Raw genomic sequence first — 15,722 nt, 5'->3', positions numbered from 1 at the left:
TACCATAGACACGTATACAATGTTTCGACCTATCATGTCGACACATCTATATATATTTCGGAACAACCATAGACACTCTATATGTGAATGTTGGAGTTAGCTATACAGGGTTGAGGTTGATTCCAAAATATATATAGTTTGAGTTGTGATCAATACTGAGATACGTATACACTGGGTCGTGGATTGATTCAAGATAATATTTATCGATTTATTTCTGTACATCTAACTGTGGACAACTAGTTGTAGGTTACTAACGAGGACAGCTGACTTAATAAACTTAAAACATCAAAATATATTAAAAGTGTTGTAAATATATTCTGAACATACTTTGATATATATGTATATATTGTTATAGGTTCGTGAATCAACCAGTGGCCAAGTCTTACTTCCCGACGAAGTAAAAATCTGTGAAAGTGAGTTATAGTCCCACTTTTAAAATCTAATATTTTTGGGATGAGAATACATGCAGGTTTTATAAATGATTTACAAAATAGACACAAGTACGTGAAACTACATTCTATGGTTGAATTATCGAAATCGAATATGCCCCTTTTTATTAAGTCTGGTAATCTAAGAATTAGGGAACAGACACCCTAATTGACGCGAATCCTAAAGATAGATCTATTGGGCCTAACAAACCCCATCCAAAGTATCGGATGCTTTAGTACTTCGAAATTTATATCATATCCGAAGGGTGTCCCGGAATGATGGGGATATTCTTATATATGCATCTTGTTATTGTCGGTTACCAGGTGTTCACCATATGAATGATTTTTATCTCTATGTATGGGATGTGTATTGAAATATGAAATCTTGTGGTCTATTGTTACAATTTGATATATATAGGTTAAACCTATAACTCACCAACATTTTTGTTGACGTTTTAAGCATGTTTATTCTCAGGTGATTATTAAGAGCTTCCGCTGTCGCATACTTAAATAAGGACAAGATTTGGAGTCCATGCTTGTATGATATTGTGTAAAAACTGCATTCAAGAAACTTATTTTGTTGTAACATATTTGTATTGTAAACCATTATGTAATGGTCGTGTGTAAACAGGATATTTTAGATTATCATTATTTGATAATCTACGTAAAGCTTTTTAAACCTTTATTGATGAAATAAAGGTTATGGTTTGTTTAAAAATGAATGCAGTCTTTGAAAAACGTCTCATATAGAGGTCAAAACCTCGCAACGAAATCAATTAATATGGAACGTTTTTAATCAATAAGAACGGGACATTTCATCCCGGAATGATGGGGATATTCTTATATATGCATCTTGTTAATGTCGGTTACCAGGTGTTCACCATATGAATGATTTTTATCTCTATGTATGGGATGTGTATTGAAATATGAAATCTTGTGGTCTATTATTATGATTTGATATATATAGGTTAAACCTATAACTCACCAACATTTTTGTTGACGTTTTAAGCATGTTTATTCTCAGGTGATTATTAAGAGCTTCCGCTGTCGCATATTTAAATAAGGATGAGATTTGGAGTCCATGCTTGTATGATATTGTGGAAAAACTGCATTCAAGAAACTTATTTTGTTGTAACATATTTGTATTGTAAACCATTATGTAATGGTCGTGTGTAAACAGGATATTTTAGATTATCATTATTTGATAATCTACGTAAAGCTTTTTAAACCTTTATTGATGAAATAAAGGTTATGGTTTATTTTTAAATGAATGCAGTCTTTGAAAAACGTCTCATATAGAGGTCAAAACCTCGCAACGAAATCAATTAATATGGAACGTTTTTAATCAATAAGAACGGGACATTTCATATGTGACCAGGAAATGACGCCATGCGACCGCATGGCCTGGAAGAAGAAAACTCATGCGGTCGCACGAGTCATTGTAGCAGTTCACATCCTATAAATTTCGCGAGTTCTGGCCGAATTTAGTACACCTTTTAATTCAATCTCTCTCACTCTCATATATATATTTATATTTATATTTTAATTATAATTTTAATATTAAAGTTTAATAATAATAAGGTTATAGTGGCGAATATTTTAAGTGTGTAAGTCAAAATTCTGTCCGTGTAACGCTACGCTATTATTAATCATTGTAAGTTATGTTCAACCTTTTTAAATTAATGTCTCGTAGCTAAGTTATTATTATGCTTATTTAAATCGAAATAATCGTGATGTTGGGCTAAATATTAAAGACGGGGTAATTGGGCTTTGTACCATAATTGGGGTTTGGACAAAAGAACGACACTTGTGGAAATTGGACTATGAGCTATTAATGTGCTTTATATTAACTAAACGATACCTCGTTAATTTAATATAAAGGTTACAATTTGACGTATCTATATATAACCACATACGTTTAATCGGGTACGGTGGGCGGGATATCTATAAATACGAATTATCATTCATTTTACCGGACACGGGAATGGATTAATGGTTAATGGACTCATTAAAACAGGGGTGGATTACATTCAAGGGTAATTGGTGTAATTGTTAACAAAGTATTAAAACCTTGGATTACATGCAGTCGATAACCTGGTGTATTCATTAAACAAAGTATTAAGACCTTGTTACAGTTCGAATCCCCAATTAGTTAGAATATTTGACTTCGGGTATAAGGATAATTTGACGAGGACTCTCGCACTTTATATTTATGACTGATGGACTGTTATGGACAAAAACCGTATGGACATATCGAATAATCCAGGACAAAGGACAATTACCCATGGTAATAAATTAAAATCAATACGTCAAACATCATGATTACGAAAGTTTAGATAAGCATAATTCCTTTATTTTATATCTCATCGCACTTTTATTTACTGTCATTTTATTAATCGCACTTTTAATTATCGTATTTTTAATTATCGCAATTTAATTTATCGTCATTTACTTTACGCTTTAAATTAAGTTATATTTATAATTAATATTTTATATTAGGTTTTAATTGTGACTTAAGACATAAAATCGACAAACCGGTCATTAAACGGTAAAAACCCCCTTTTATAATAATGATAATACTACTACTTATATATATATATATATATATATATATATATATATATATATATATATATATATATATATATATATATATATATATATATATATTTATATATATATTTATTTATACAAATATAGTTTTAAAAATATAGCGTTAAACTTGACTAGTTCCCTGTGGACAAACCGGACTTACTAAAAACTACACTACTGTACGATTAGGTACATTGTCTATAGTGTTGTAGCAAAGTTTAGGTATATCCACTCTAATAATAAATAAATAACTTGTATAAAATTGTAACATATTTAATAGTATTTCGCAATAAAAATATAACTATTTCGTATACACCTCGCATAACATCAGGCGCAAACTAGAGATTTTTCTTCTATAAATTTTGTACACATATTACAATGAGGCTAGGGGTTACAATTTATAGGAATAGTTAAACTTGTCCACCAAGTTAAACTTGTCCTTCAAGCAAAAGACATTCCATAAATATCTATTACTTACTTCATACTCCATTCCTACTAGAAGATTTAATTAAGGTAACAAGATCTCTACGACTTGTTCACCAAGTCAAGCTCCCTACAACTTGTTCACCAAGTCAAGCTCCCTACGACTTGTTCACCAAGTCAAGCTCTCTTCGACTTGTTCCTTTGATCAAATTCTTCACACCTTCAACAATCTCCCACTTGAAGACTTTGAGCAAACTCTTCACTACTCAACACCTCGTTCGATGAAGAAGAAGAAAGCCAAAGTTTAATATGTCGTGTGCAACGAATTTCATGACTTTTAATTTTTAAGATATTTATGTTATTTGAAATTTTTAATGTTTAGCATTTTTAATATTAATGTAACGTTTATTTTTAATTATGTGGTATTGGGTTTTGTTGTTGTTGTTGTTGTTTATTTTTAATTGTCATGTTTTATTTCATTTAACAAAATTAAAAACAATTAAAAAATTAAACCATAAGGCCACCCGCTATGGTTAGCCACCCACCACCGCCACCTATCGTTAATGATTCACCACCACCACCAGCAATCTGTGAAAGCCGCCGTTAGCCAAGCCAGCAACGGCTCTACCGGGCTGACATGTGGGCCCCACTCATTTTTTTATTTTTATTTTCAGCGGCTAAATTGAGTTTTTTTTCTTTAATCCCAACGGCTAATATTGCAGCTTTATTATTATTATTATTATTTTCAACGGCTATAATGCAGGTTTTTTTTTGTCTTCCTTTACTTTAATTCACTATATATACATACACATTTTAACGACCCGTCAAAATAAACTTGACGACCATCATTATCTTGGTCCCACAGCTTGATCATAACTCTAAATAAATTTAATAAATAACCTTGCATTCTTTATTTAAAAATGATTTCCTATAAAGGAAATATACCAAAATATGTAAGTTTAGAAAAACCATACATAAATACTTAATCAAAAGTTGACCAAAACAAAGTCAAAAAACACCCATAATTTAATGTATCAAAATAGAATGCAAGTTAATGTTTAACAAAGCTGTCATCATAAATATGCAGACTCTCTAAGCACAGCGGAAGCAATCAACCATGAACCTGAGAATAAAATATGCGAGTAACTGTCAACAAAAATGTTGAGTGATTTATAGGTTTAATATTGCAAACAATATTTAATTTGAACCGTAAAAATTTATGTTTGAAAACATAAAGCCTTATTTTGGACCACAAAAATTATATGCTCGAAAACATATAAAAATATTATTCCATTAACCCGTGAGCCACCTGGTAACCACTTAACCAATTCCACCCTTACCAAACACAATATACACTGAACAGGTGTATCTTCAAATAATTACGAAGTACTAATACATTCCGTCTTCAAAAATTGCTTGCGCGACTAGCACGAAATGGGGTTGTCAAACCCGATAGATCTATCCATAGGATTCGTGTTCACCAGTAGAAACCAGTGATTACAGTTACCAGACTAAGGAATATTTTCGTTCAACTCACAATGAATAACTTAAACCTTCCACTTGTGTCCAATATAAAAATAAAATAAAATGCATGTATTCTCATCCCAAAAGATATAAAATAGAAAAATGGGACTATAACTCACCTTAACGTAAATGAAGTAATAACACAGAACGTGAACCGCAGAAAGTAAAGTGATCAAGAATGATCACAACGCCAACCTATAAATAAATCAGGTCGATATAAATAACTAACTTAGGTCAAATATTAGTATGATAGCTATAGTACTTGTTGCAAGTAAACATATAACAGCACTCAATATGCTTCGGTTTGATCATGACAGCGTAAAAACACGTACTTTCTATTTTAAGAAAGTTTCTATTTTAGGAAAGTTTCTATTTTAGGAAAGTTTCTATTTTAGGAAAGTTTCTATTTTAGAAAAGTGTCTCTTTTTGGAAAGTTTCCGTATTTAGAAAGTTGCTATTTTTGGAAAGTTTATAACTTAGGAAAGTTTCCTTAATTAGAAAGTCAATAAAAGTCAACTGAAAGTCAAAGTCAACCGAAAGTCAACTCAAAAGTCAACCTTGGTCAAACATAGTCAACATTAATTTTAAAAGTATAAATTATAATAACAATATAAGTTATAATGTTATTTAAAGTCATATATGTATAATTATGTCATAACATAAATTTAAATAAATTAAATTGAATTATTAAAGTTAACATAAGTTTAAATGATATAATTAATATAACATAAGTATTTAATTAATTAATTAAATATTAATCATAACATAAGTATTATTAATTAATAATAAATTTTTAATCATATCATAAGTATTATTAATTAATAATGAATTATTAATCATATCATAAGTTTTAATTATAATTATTAAATCATAAGTATTTAATAATTAAATTATAATTAAATAATGACTAAGCCTTATAATAATTAAATAATTAATTAATCCTTATTATAAGTCTTATTGTAATAATCTCATAACATAAGTTTAATACATACCATAAGTATTTTTCATTAATAATAAAAGTATTATTAATCATAAGTTTAATTAAAAGTTTCATTAATCAAAATGTAATTATTAATGATATACTAAATATGTATATCATAAGTCTTAAATTTAATTAATTAGTTTTATATCATAAGTAATTTAATGATAATGAAGATCGTTATTTTATATCATAAGTTAGATGTTATAACCATAAGTTTTCGGTGAGTCTTATATATATCCTCGCCTAACCAAACCACATGACACATTAGTGCACTCAAGAACACTCCAAAAACAGCCCCCAAGTCGTGACCAACAGCTATATATCAACTTGGAGCTTTAATCCGTTCAAAAACTTGTTTTAGTCATACCGGGTAATCCGTGGCTAGGATTTCGATGACCCAAACATGAATGTTTATCCAATCATCAATCCTAACACACTAGTACACCCTAGAGACTCCAAAAATGGTCACAAAGTTGAACCAAAACTGATCAAGTCATTTTATATCTTAATTCCATCAAAACCCTAAATCGGGCATAACTTTTGATCCGAAACTCAAAACAACATGAATCCAAAGCCTAAAATTATTGTCTTAATGAGAGGAACTCATATATGCACTTTATTTAATCAAAAACATCTGTTAAGTATACTGATTTTAAATAAATAACTGCTGTCCGCTTTTGATCAAATCGAAAACATATGAAATCGAGCATTTCTAAGCATCAAATCAATAACACAACAACATACAAGTACTATAGCATCAACATATAATCAAAATCAGTAAAAATGAAAGAGAAATGAAAAATTAGGGTTCATGAATATACCCCAATCAAAGAATCAAGAGTATGGTTGCGTAGATCTTGAAATGGTGAATCCGGATATGATAAGAGCCCTAAATCTCCAATATAAAATTGTTGAAGAAGATGATGATGATGGTTGATGATGGTGAACGTCCAAGGGAGAGAAAAAGAGAGGGGGAGGTGAAAAATAAAATGTAATTAGGTTAAATGAAGGAGTAGTGAACCAATTTTGATCAAGGGATAAACAAGTTCCAAGTTTTACCAAATTACCCCCCTCCCCATGGGGTCTCGGCCGAAACATGCACAAGTGCGGGACCACATGACCCACTTAGATGTATAAAGAGTTTACTTGTGGCCCAAAAGCTCGAACGGAACCCGAAACGCGAAAACGTCGCTACGCGATTAAATTTTCGGAGGAATAACGCACACGCGACAAATAAAATATATAAACACAATATATAATCATATGATATAAAAATATCATATTTAAAATAATTTGGATTTAAAAATCCCAAAAGTTTGACCGTTGGTTTGAAAACCGAAAAGATTCGCCGAATAGAAATCCACGACACATAGAAACGCACGTTTTAAAATACGAATACAAATATTCATATAACACATAATAATTAATATATTATTACTAAAATAATAATATAGGTCATAGAAATGACGTGGCGCGAATAACCAATAACGGACGTTAAATAATAAACGGTAAAAGATAACTTAAAAAGTAGGGTCGTTACAGTACCTTCCCGTTACGGAAATTTCGTCCCGAAATTTAAGCAGGTGCAGGGGTTGACTCGCCATCTGAGAACAAATACGGGTACTTCTGCTTCATCTGACCTTTATGGTCCCAAGTGAACTCGGGTCCGCGTCTAGCGTTCCATCTAACTCGGACAATAGGAATCTTACCTTGGTTGAGTGTCTTAACCTCTCGATCCATAATCTCGACAGGTTCCTCAATAAAATGGAGTTGTTTATCAACATGAAGTTCATCAAGAAGAATGGTTTCATTGGCCTCGGCCAAACACTTCTCCAAATTTTAATACATGAAAACGTTGTGAAAAGCGCTAAGCTCTTGTGGCAATTTCAAACGATAAGCCACGGGTCCAATTCTTTTGATAATCTCAAACGGTCCAACAAGTCGAGGATTCAACTTTCCTCTCTTACCAAATTGTACTATACCCTTCCAGAGTGATACCTTCAACATGACAAGATCACCAACTTGAAATTCTAAATCTTTTCTTCTAACATCGGCACAACTCTTTTGCCGACTCCTGGCAGTTCTTAACCTTTCTTTAATCTATACGATCTTCTCGGTAGTCTCATGAATAATCTCTGGGCCGGTGAGTTGAGCATCCTCAACCTCATTCCAACATATAGGAGACCTACACTTTCTACCATACAGAGCTTCAAATGGTGCGGCTTTAATACTTGCGTGATAACTGTTGTTATAAGAAAATTCATCCAGCGGCAAGTACTTACCCAACCGTTACCAAAATCGATAACGCACGCTCGCAACATGTCTTCTAATGTTTAATTGGTCTTTTCACTCTAACCATCCTTCTGTGGATGATAAGCGGTGCTCATATCCAATTTTGTTCCCAAAGCTTCCTGTAAGGATTGCCAAAACCTCGATGTAAATCGACTATCTCGGTCTGAAATAATAGATACAAGAAGACCATGCCTCGAAACAATTTCCTTCAAATATAAACGGGTAAGCTTCTTGTGACGACTCCGTCAAAACACTTAACGGCTCCGTCACTTGATCCCACAGCTTGATCGAAACTCTATATGAATTTAATAAAACAACCTGAAATGAACGAATAAGCTGCTGTTCCAAATTAATCAAACCGAAAACATGTATATTCGAGCAATTCTACGCATACAATCATCAATACAACAATACACAAGTGCTATGCTATCATAATAACATCAAAATACAGTAAAATATATGAGAAATTAAAAAGCTAGGGTTAGAGTTTATACCCTAATCAAGAATCAAGTAATAAGAACGCGTAGAGATCGTTGTGTAGAATCCGAATATGTGAAAAGCCCTTTGATCCAAGCTATAATTGATGATTAATTAATGGTGATGATGGTGATAAAAATGGCGGCCAAGAAAGAAAAAAAAAAGAAAGAGAGTATTAGAGAGAATTTAGGTTTAGGGAAAAAAAATAATAAGTGAAATATGAAATTGAAATGGAAAATTGGAAAAATGAAAAATGGGGAGGGGGGGTCCCATTTGGCCGAAATTTTGAGGGGGTGGGCCCCTTTGTGGCCCAACTTTGATAAAATGACTAATTGCTTGTGGCCCGAACGCCCGATCGAAGCCCGAAACGCGAAAACGCTACTACGCGATTGATTTTTCGGAGAGATAACAACTACGCGACGGATAAAATATATAAACACTATATATGGTCATATGACATTAAAATATCATATTTAAAATATTTAGGACTTAAAAATCCCAAAAGCTCGACCGTTGGTTGGAAAACTGAAAAGATTCGCCGGATAGAAACCCGCGACACGTAGAAACGTACAACTTGAAATATGAATACAAATATTCATATAACACATAATAATTAATATATTATTACAAGATTAATAATATAGGTCATAGAAATGACGTGGCACGAATAACAGTTAACGGTCGTTAAATACTTAACGGTAAAAGATAACGGAAAAAGTAGGGTCGTTACAGTACCTTCCCGTTACGGAAATTTCGTCCCGAAATTTAAGCAGGTGCAGGGTTGACTCGGCATCTGGGAACAAATGCGGGTACTTCTGCCTCATATGACCTCCACGCTCCCAAGTGAACTTAGGACCGCGTCTGGCGTTCCATCTAACTCGAACAATAGGAATTCTACTCTGCTTAAGAGTCTTAGCCTCTCGATCCATAATCTCAACCGGTTCCTCAAAAATGGAGTTGTTTAACAACATGAAGTTCATCAAAAAGAATGGTTTCATTGGCATCGGCCAAACACTTCTTCAAGTTCGATACATGAAAACGTTATGAAAAGCGCTAAGCTCTTGTGGCTCCTTCAAACGATAAGCCACCGTCCAACTCTCTCAATAATCTCAAATGGTCCAACAAAATGAGAATTCAACTTTCCCCTTTTACCAAAACGTACTACACCTTTCCAAGGTGACTCCTTCAACATAACACGGTCGCCGACCTGAAATTCAATATCGTTCCTTCTCTTATTGGCATAACTCTTTTGCCTACTTCTGGCGGTTCTCAATCTTTCCTTAATCTGTAGGATCTTCTCGGTAGTCTCATGAATAATTTCTGGACCTGTGAGATGAGCATCCCCAACCTCATTCCAACAGATAGGAGACCTACACTTTCTACCATACAGAGCTTCAAACGGTGCGGCTTTAATACTTCCATGATAACTATTATTATAAGAAAATTCAGCCAGTGGCAAGTACTTATCCCAACCATTACCAAAATCAATGATGCATGCTCGTAACATGTCTTCCAACGTTTGAATGGTCCTTTCACTATGACCTTTCATCTGAGGATGATAAGCGGTGCTCACATCCAACTTAGTTCCCAAAGCTTCCTGTAAGGATCGCCAAAACCTCGATGTAAATCGACTGTCTCGGTCCTAAATAATAGATACGGGAACACCATGTCTAGAAACAATCTCCTTCAAATACAAACGGGTAAGCTTCTCTATCGAATCTGTTTCCTTAATTGGCAAGAAATGAGTTGACTTAGCGAGTCGGTCAACAGTCACCTAAATGGTATCATAACCACCCACAACTCTTGGTAACTTCGTAATGAAGTCCATCGTAATACCTTCCCACTTCCACTCGGGAATTTCAGGTCGCACCAAAAGTCCAAACGGTTTCTGATGTTCAGCTATAATCTTAGCACTGGTCAAACACTTAGCCACATACGTAGCTACATCAGCCTTCAAATGAGGCCACCAATACAGCTCCTTAAGATCATGATGCATCTTTCCTGAACCAGGATGAATAGAGTACCTAGACTTATGAGCCTTATCTAAAACAAGTTGTCGTAGGTCACCAAACTCCGGAACCCAAAGATGTCCCGCAAAATACCGAGTACCATCGGTTCGTACATCTAACTGTTTACTCAAGCCTCGGACCTTCCCGTTACAAAATTCCCATCCTTCAAGGATTCTTGTTGAGCTGCAAGAATCTGCCTTGCGAGGTTTGTTCGAATGGTCATATTTAAGGCTCTAAACCTACGAGGTTCAGCCCTTTCTTTACGACACAAGGCATCAGCCACAACATTGGCCTTACCCGGATGATATAAAAGTTCACAATCATAATCATTCAACGTCTTAATCCATCTGTGTTGTCTCATGTTCAGCTGTTTCTGATCGAGGATATGTTGAAGACTTTTGTGATCTGTATACACAGTACTCTTAACCCCATACAAATAGCGTCTCCAAATCTTAAGTGCAAACACAACAGCTCCTAACACTAAATCATGGGTTGTATAATTCTGTTCATGGATCTTCAACTGACATGACACATAAGCGATGACTTTCTTTCGTTGCATCAAACGCAACCAAAGCCTTGACGCGAAGCATCACAAGAAACAACAAGGTCATCATTACCCTCAGATAGTGACAATATCAGAGCGGTAGTCAACTTCTTCTTCAAAATCTGAAAAGTAGTCTTTTGTTCATCCTCCCACGCATACTTCTTCCCCTTGTGCGTTAAAGCAGTCAGAGGTTTCGCTATACGAGAGAAATCTTGAATGAACCTTCTATAACAGCCTGCCAAACCTAGGAACCGGCGTATCTGAGTAGGAGTTTTCGGAATTTCCCACTTTTCAATCGCCTAAATCTTAGCAGGATCAACTTGTATTCCCTGTTTACTAACAATATGTCCAAAGAATTGAACTTCTCTTAACCAAAAAGCACACTTAGAGATCTTAGCGTACAACTCTTCTTTTCTCAACATATCAAGCACTAACTTCAAATGTTTTTCGTGCTCTTCATCACTCTTGGAATTAATAAAGATGTCGTCGATGAAATCAATAACGAATTTGTCCAGATAGGGTCTATACACACGGTTCATGAGGTCCATGAACACAGCAGGTGCATTTTTCAATCCGAACGGCATAACAAGGAATTTGTAGCGACCATAACGGGTGCGAAAAGCGGCTTTCGGAACATCAGATTCTTTAACACGCAACTGGTGAATAGCCAGAATGAAGATCGATCTTAGAATAAACGGGCGGACCTTGAAGTTGATCGAACAGATCATCAATTCTCGGAAGAGGGTAACGATTCTTAACCGTAAGCTTGTTTAACTCGCTATAACCAATACACAAACGAAACGAACCATCTTTCTTCTTAACAAAAAGAACAGGAGCTCCCCAAGGGGACGAACTGGGACGAATAAAATATAGTTGCAACAATGAAGGGAGAACTATATGGAGTAGTCACATCGGTGACATAGATATATAAGGCAATTCTCTCAAAGGAGATAACGAGGATCATGGTCTTCAAAGTAAATTTTCATTACATTCCCGAAAGGAATGCGTACGAAAGGTGTGATATTTCATCGAGAGTGAACTTCCTTGTACAACGAGCGAGGAAATCTAGGATTCATCCATATTCTTAAATTTATGTGAGGATGAAAAGAATGCTAATCATGGGTTATAAAGAATGGTCGACTCCGGTTGAGATGAATCTCCAAAAATAATTTCGTGTACCTCAAAGTATTGAATCCTAGGATTGATGTTTACGAGGGTGTTGCGATTGACAGTGAATATTGAGAGTAGAAACTCCTCAATCAGTCTAGTGTAATATATATCCATGATACCCGCCATAACAACAGTTGGGGTAGAAACCCACTTAGCACCTTTTCTACAATAGGGTGACCACCGAGTGTACCCCAGAAAATTGATTTATCAGTCCGCGTTTCGGCCATGTCAAACCATAAGAGAGAAAACTTTATGAGCGCAAAGGCTTTCCAACAAATTTTATAAAATCGGCATCCAAACTGGTGTAAGAATTTCTATCAATGAACTTAATGGTAAATTTCATCCTTAAACGAAGGATGAGAAGAACTGTGATCCAAGCACTCTGTAGAGTAATGCGAAAATTCTAATGTAATCAATCAAAGAAGTTTTGAAAAAACTTTAAATGTCTGATGTAACCCCATAAATGGAACGAAGCTCTTAGTAAATTTAGAAGTATGTACAACGTGTACCATTATTCGTAAAACAAATTGAGTTAACTAGACAACTCAACAAGAGTGGTTTTTAAAAAAAATTTGAAGGTATAATCTAGTGTATACTAGCCAAAATAGGTAAGGGTAAATTTATCCATTTGAATTCATACGTACATATATGATTTTATAAATAGTATACATGACAAAATATTTCATTACTTCTATTCGCCCATAAATCTCGTGAGAACCGCCCAATTACACAAATGTGTAAAAATTTTAATGAAAAACAGGGTATCCGCATTTTAGAGGTTATGAGTTGAAGTAAGATCGTTGAAGTTCGGGTGAAGGACTTGAATCGTCTTGCGACATCTAATCAATAAATGCTACGAGGTCATGAAAACCAATGAGTTAAATATTGTTTTGACTATTATCAGGACATAAGTCCTTGGGCCAAAACTCTTCACGTGCGAAGCTGTCACTAACAAGCGAGTTATGAATGATAAAACATGGGGTAAGTAGTTCGGTTAAGACGAGTCTCTCATATATCAACAAATAGGATAATGAGTATCTTCCTTACTCATGTAACAACGTTAGAATTTCCGAATGAGTGGTGTACAAATTTTCTTTAACTCGCTTTCTATTCCTCATGTCACAATATTGGGACTTTTTATGAATTAACGTAATATAATCACGTTGGCCTGACACCATTATATTTCACTAACTCATAGTTCCATTCCAATATCACTACATAAGGTCAGGACACGTGGTCAACCTCGAATTTCAACACAATTTCCCCTAAAACAATTTCTTAACAATGTGCTAAGGATAGCACAAGAGACAAAGACATCGAAAGTAATGAATATGAGTAACGATGACATAAAAATGTCTTCGAAGTACCAAGAATCTCTAAAAGTCAAGAATGACGTTTCCCGATTCAAAAACCAAAGCACATAGGCACAACGGCACAAAGGCACGTAATATAACAAGAATGTTATATACCTAAACATAATAACTGACATTGAAATGCCGAGCCCTTAGGAGTCAAGAATGACATCTCGCGTAATATAACTCAAACGTTATATACATAACCATAATAGATGACATAGAAATGCCTAGAATCCTAGAACACGTAATGTAACTCAAACGTTATATCAATAAAGACAAATTATGACATAGAAATGTCGAAAATTTCAGAAGTCAAGAATGACACCCCCTCGGTTTCACTAACCGAGGCGTTCCTATAAAAGATGAACTCGCATGAGTCGGAGAATACGTTTAAATCAGAATGGGAGTTCCTCCCGGATTCAGAACATAATAGAAATGTATGTATGATAACCATATACATACCAATACGATACAAATAATCACATATAATAATATATAATAGGTCGGGCTGTAGACTAGACTCACTAATGCACCCTATTGACTCGGGTAACGACATCAATGCAGCCTAATTCCCTACAACCAACGCTCTGATACCAACTGTGACGACTCCGTCAAAACACTTAACGGCTCCGTCACTTGGTCCCACAGCTTGATCGAAACTCTATATGAATTTAATAAAACAACCAGAAATGAACGAATAAGCTGCTGTTCCAAATTAATCAAACCGAAAACATGTATATTCTAGCAATTCTACGCATACAATCATCAATACAACAATACACAAGTGATATGCTATCATAATAACATCAAAATACAGTAAAATATATGAGAAATTAAAAAGCTAGGGTTAGGGTTTATACCCTAATCAAGAATCAAGTAATAAGAACGCGTAGAGATCGTTGTGTAGAATCCGAATATGTGAAAAGCCCTTTGATCCAAGCTATAATTGATGATTAATTGATGGTGATGATGGTGATAAAAATGGCGGCCAAGAAAGAAAAAAAAAGAAAGAGAGTATTAGAGAGAATTTAGGTTTAGGGAAAAAAAATAATAAGTGAAATATGAAATTGAAATGGAAAATTGGAAAAATGAAAAATGGGGAGGGGGGATCCCATTTGGCCGAAATTTTGAGGGGGTGGGCCCCTTTGTGGCCCAACTTTGATAAAATGACTAATTGCTTGTGGCCCGAACGCCCGATCGAAGCCCGAAACGCGAAAACGCTACTACGCGATTGATTTTTCGGAGAGATAACAACTACGCGACGGATAAAATATATAAACACTATATATGGTCATATGACATTAAAATATCATATTTAAAATATTTAGGACTTAAAAATCCCAAAAGCTCGACCGTTGGTTGGAAAACTGAAAAGATTCGCCGGATAGAAACCCGCGACACGTAGAAACGTACAATTTGAAATATGAATACAAATATTCATATAACACATAATAATTAATATATTATTACAAGATTAATAATATAGGTCATAGAAATGACGTGGCACGAATAACAGTTAACGGTCGTTAAATACTTAACGGTAAAAGATAACGGAAAAAGTAGGGTCGTTACACTTCTCCATCGAATCAGCTTCTTTAATCGACAAGAAATGAGCTGATGATATTGCTCAATAACATTATATATATCTATCGCAATATCGTGTAAAATACTCTCGAATCAAGGATAATGAAAGCGTTTCTACAAGTGATAGGCCAAGATATGCAAATTTGTATCGGAGAGTGATTTGTAAAGAGTTTTGATGATTTATGACCGTGGTTGATCCCGATACAAGTTCAGGTCAAATTAGTGCTCTAAAATGGTAAAACAAGGCTTCAAATAATTGGGACTTAGTCCATTTGAAGAGAGAGTGCAAGAAAGCAAGACAGTAAAATTTAGTACAATGGGATGCCGCCCAGATCTATGGGA

This window comes from Rutidosis leptorrhynchoides, chromosome 2 (genome assembly GCF_046630445.1).
Source record: "Rutidosis leptorrhynchoides isolate AG116_Rl617_1_P2 chromosome 2, CSIRO_AGI_Rlap_v1, whole genome shotgun sequence".
Taxonomy (NCBI): domain Eukaryota; kingdom Viridiplantae; phylum Streptophyta; class Magnoliopsida; order Asterales; family Asteraceae; genus Rutidosis; species Rutidosis leptorrhynchoides.
Note: the sequence above shows the minus strand (reverse complement) of the source record.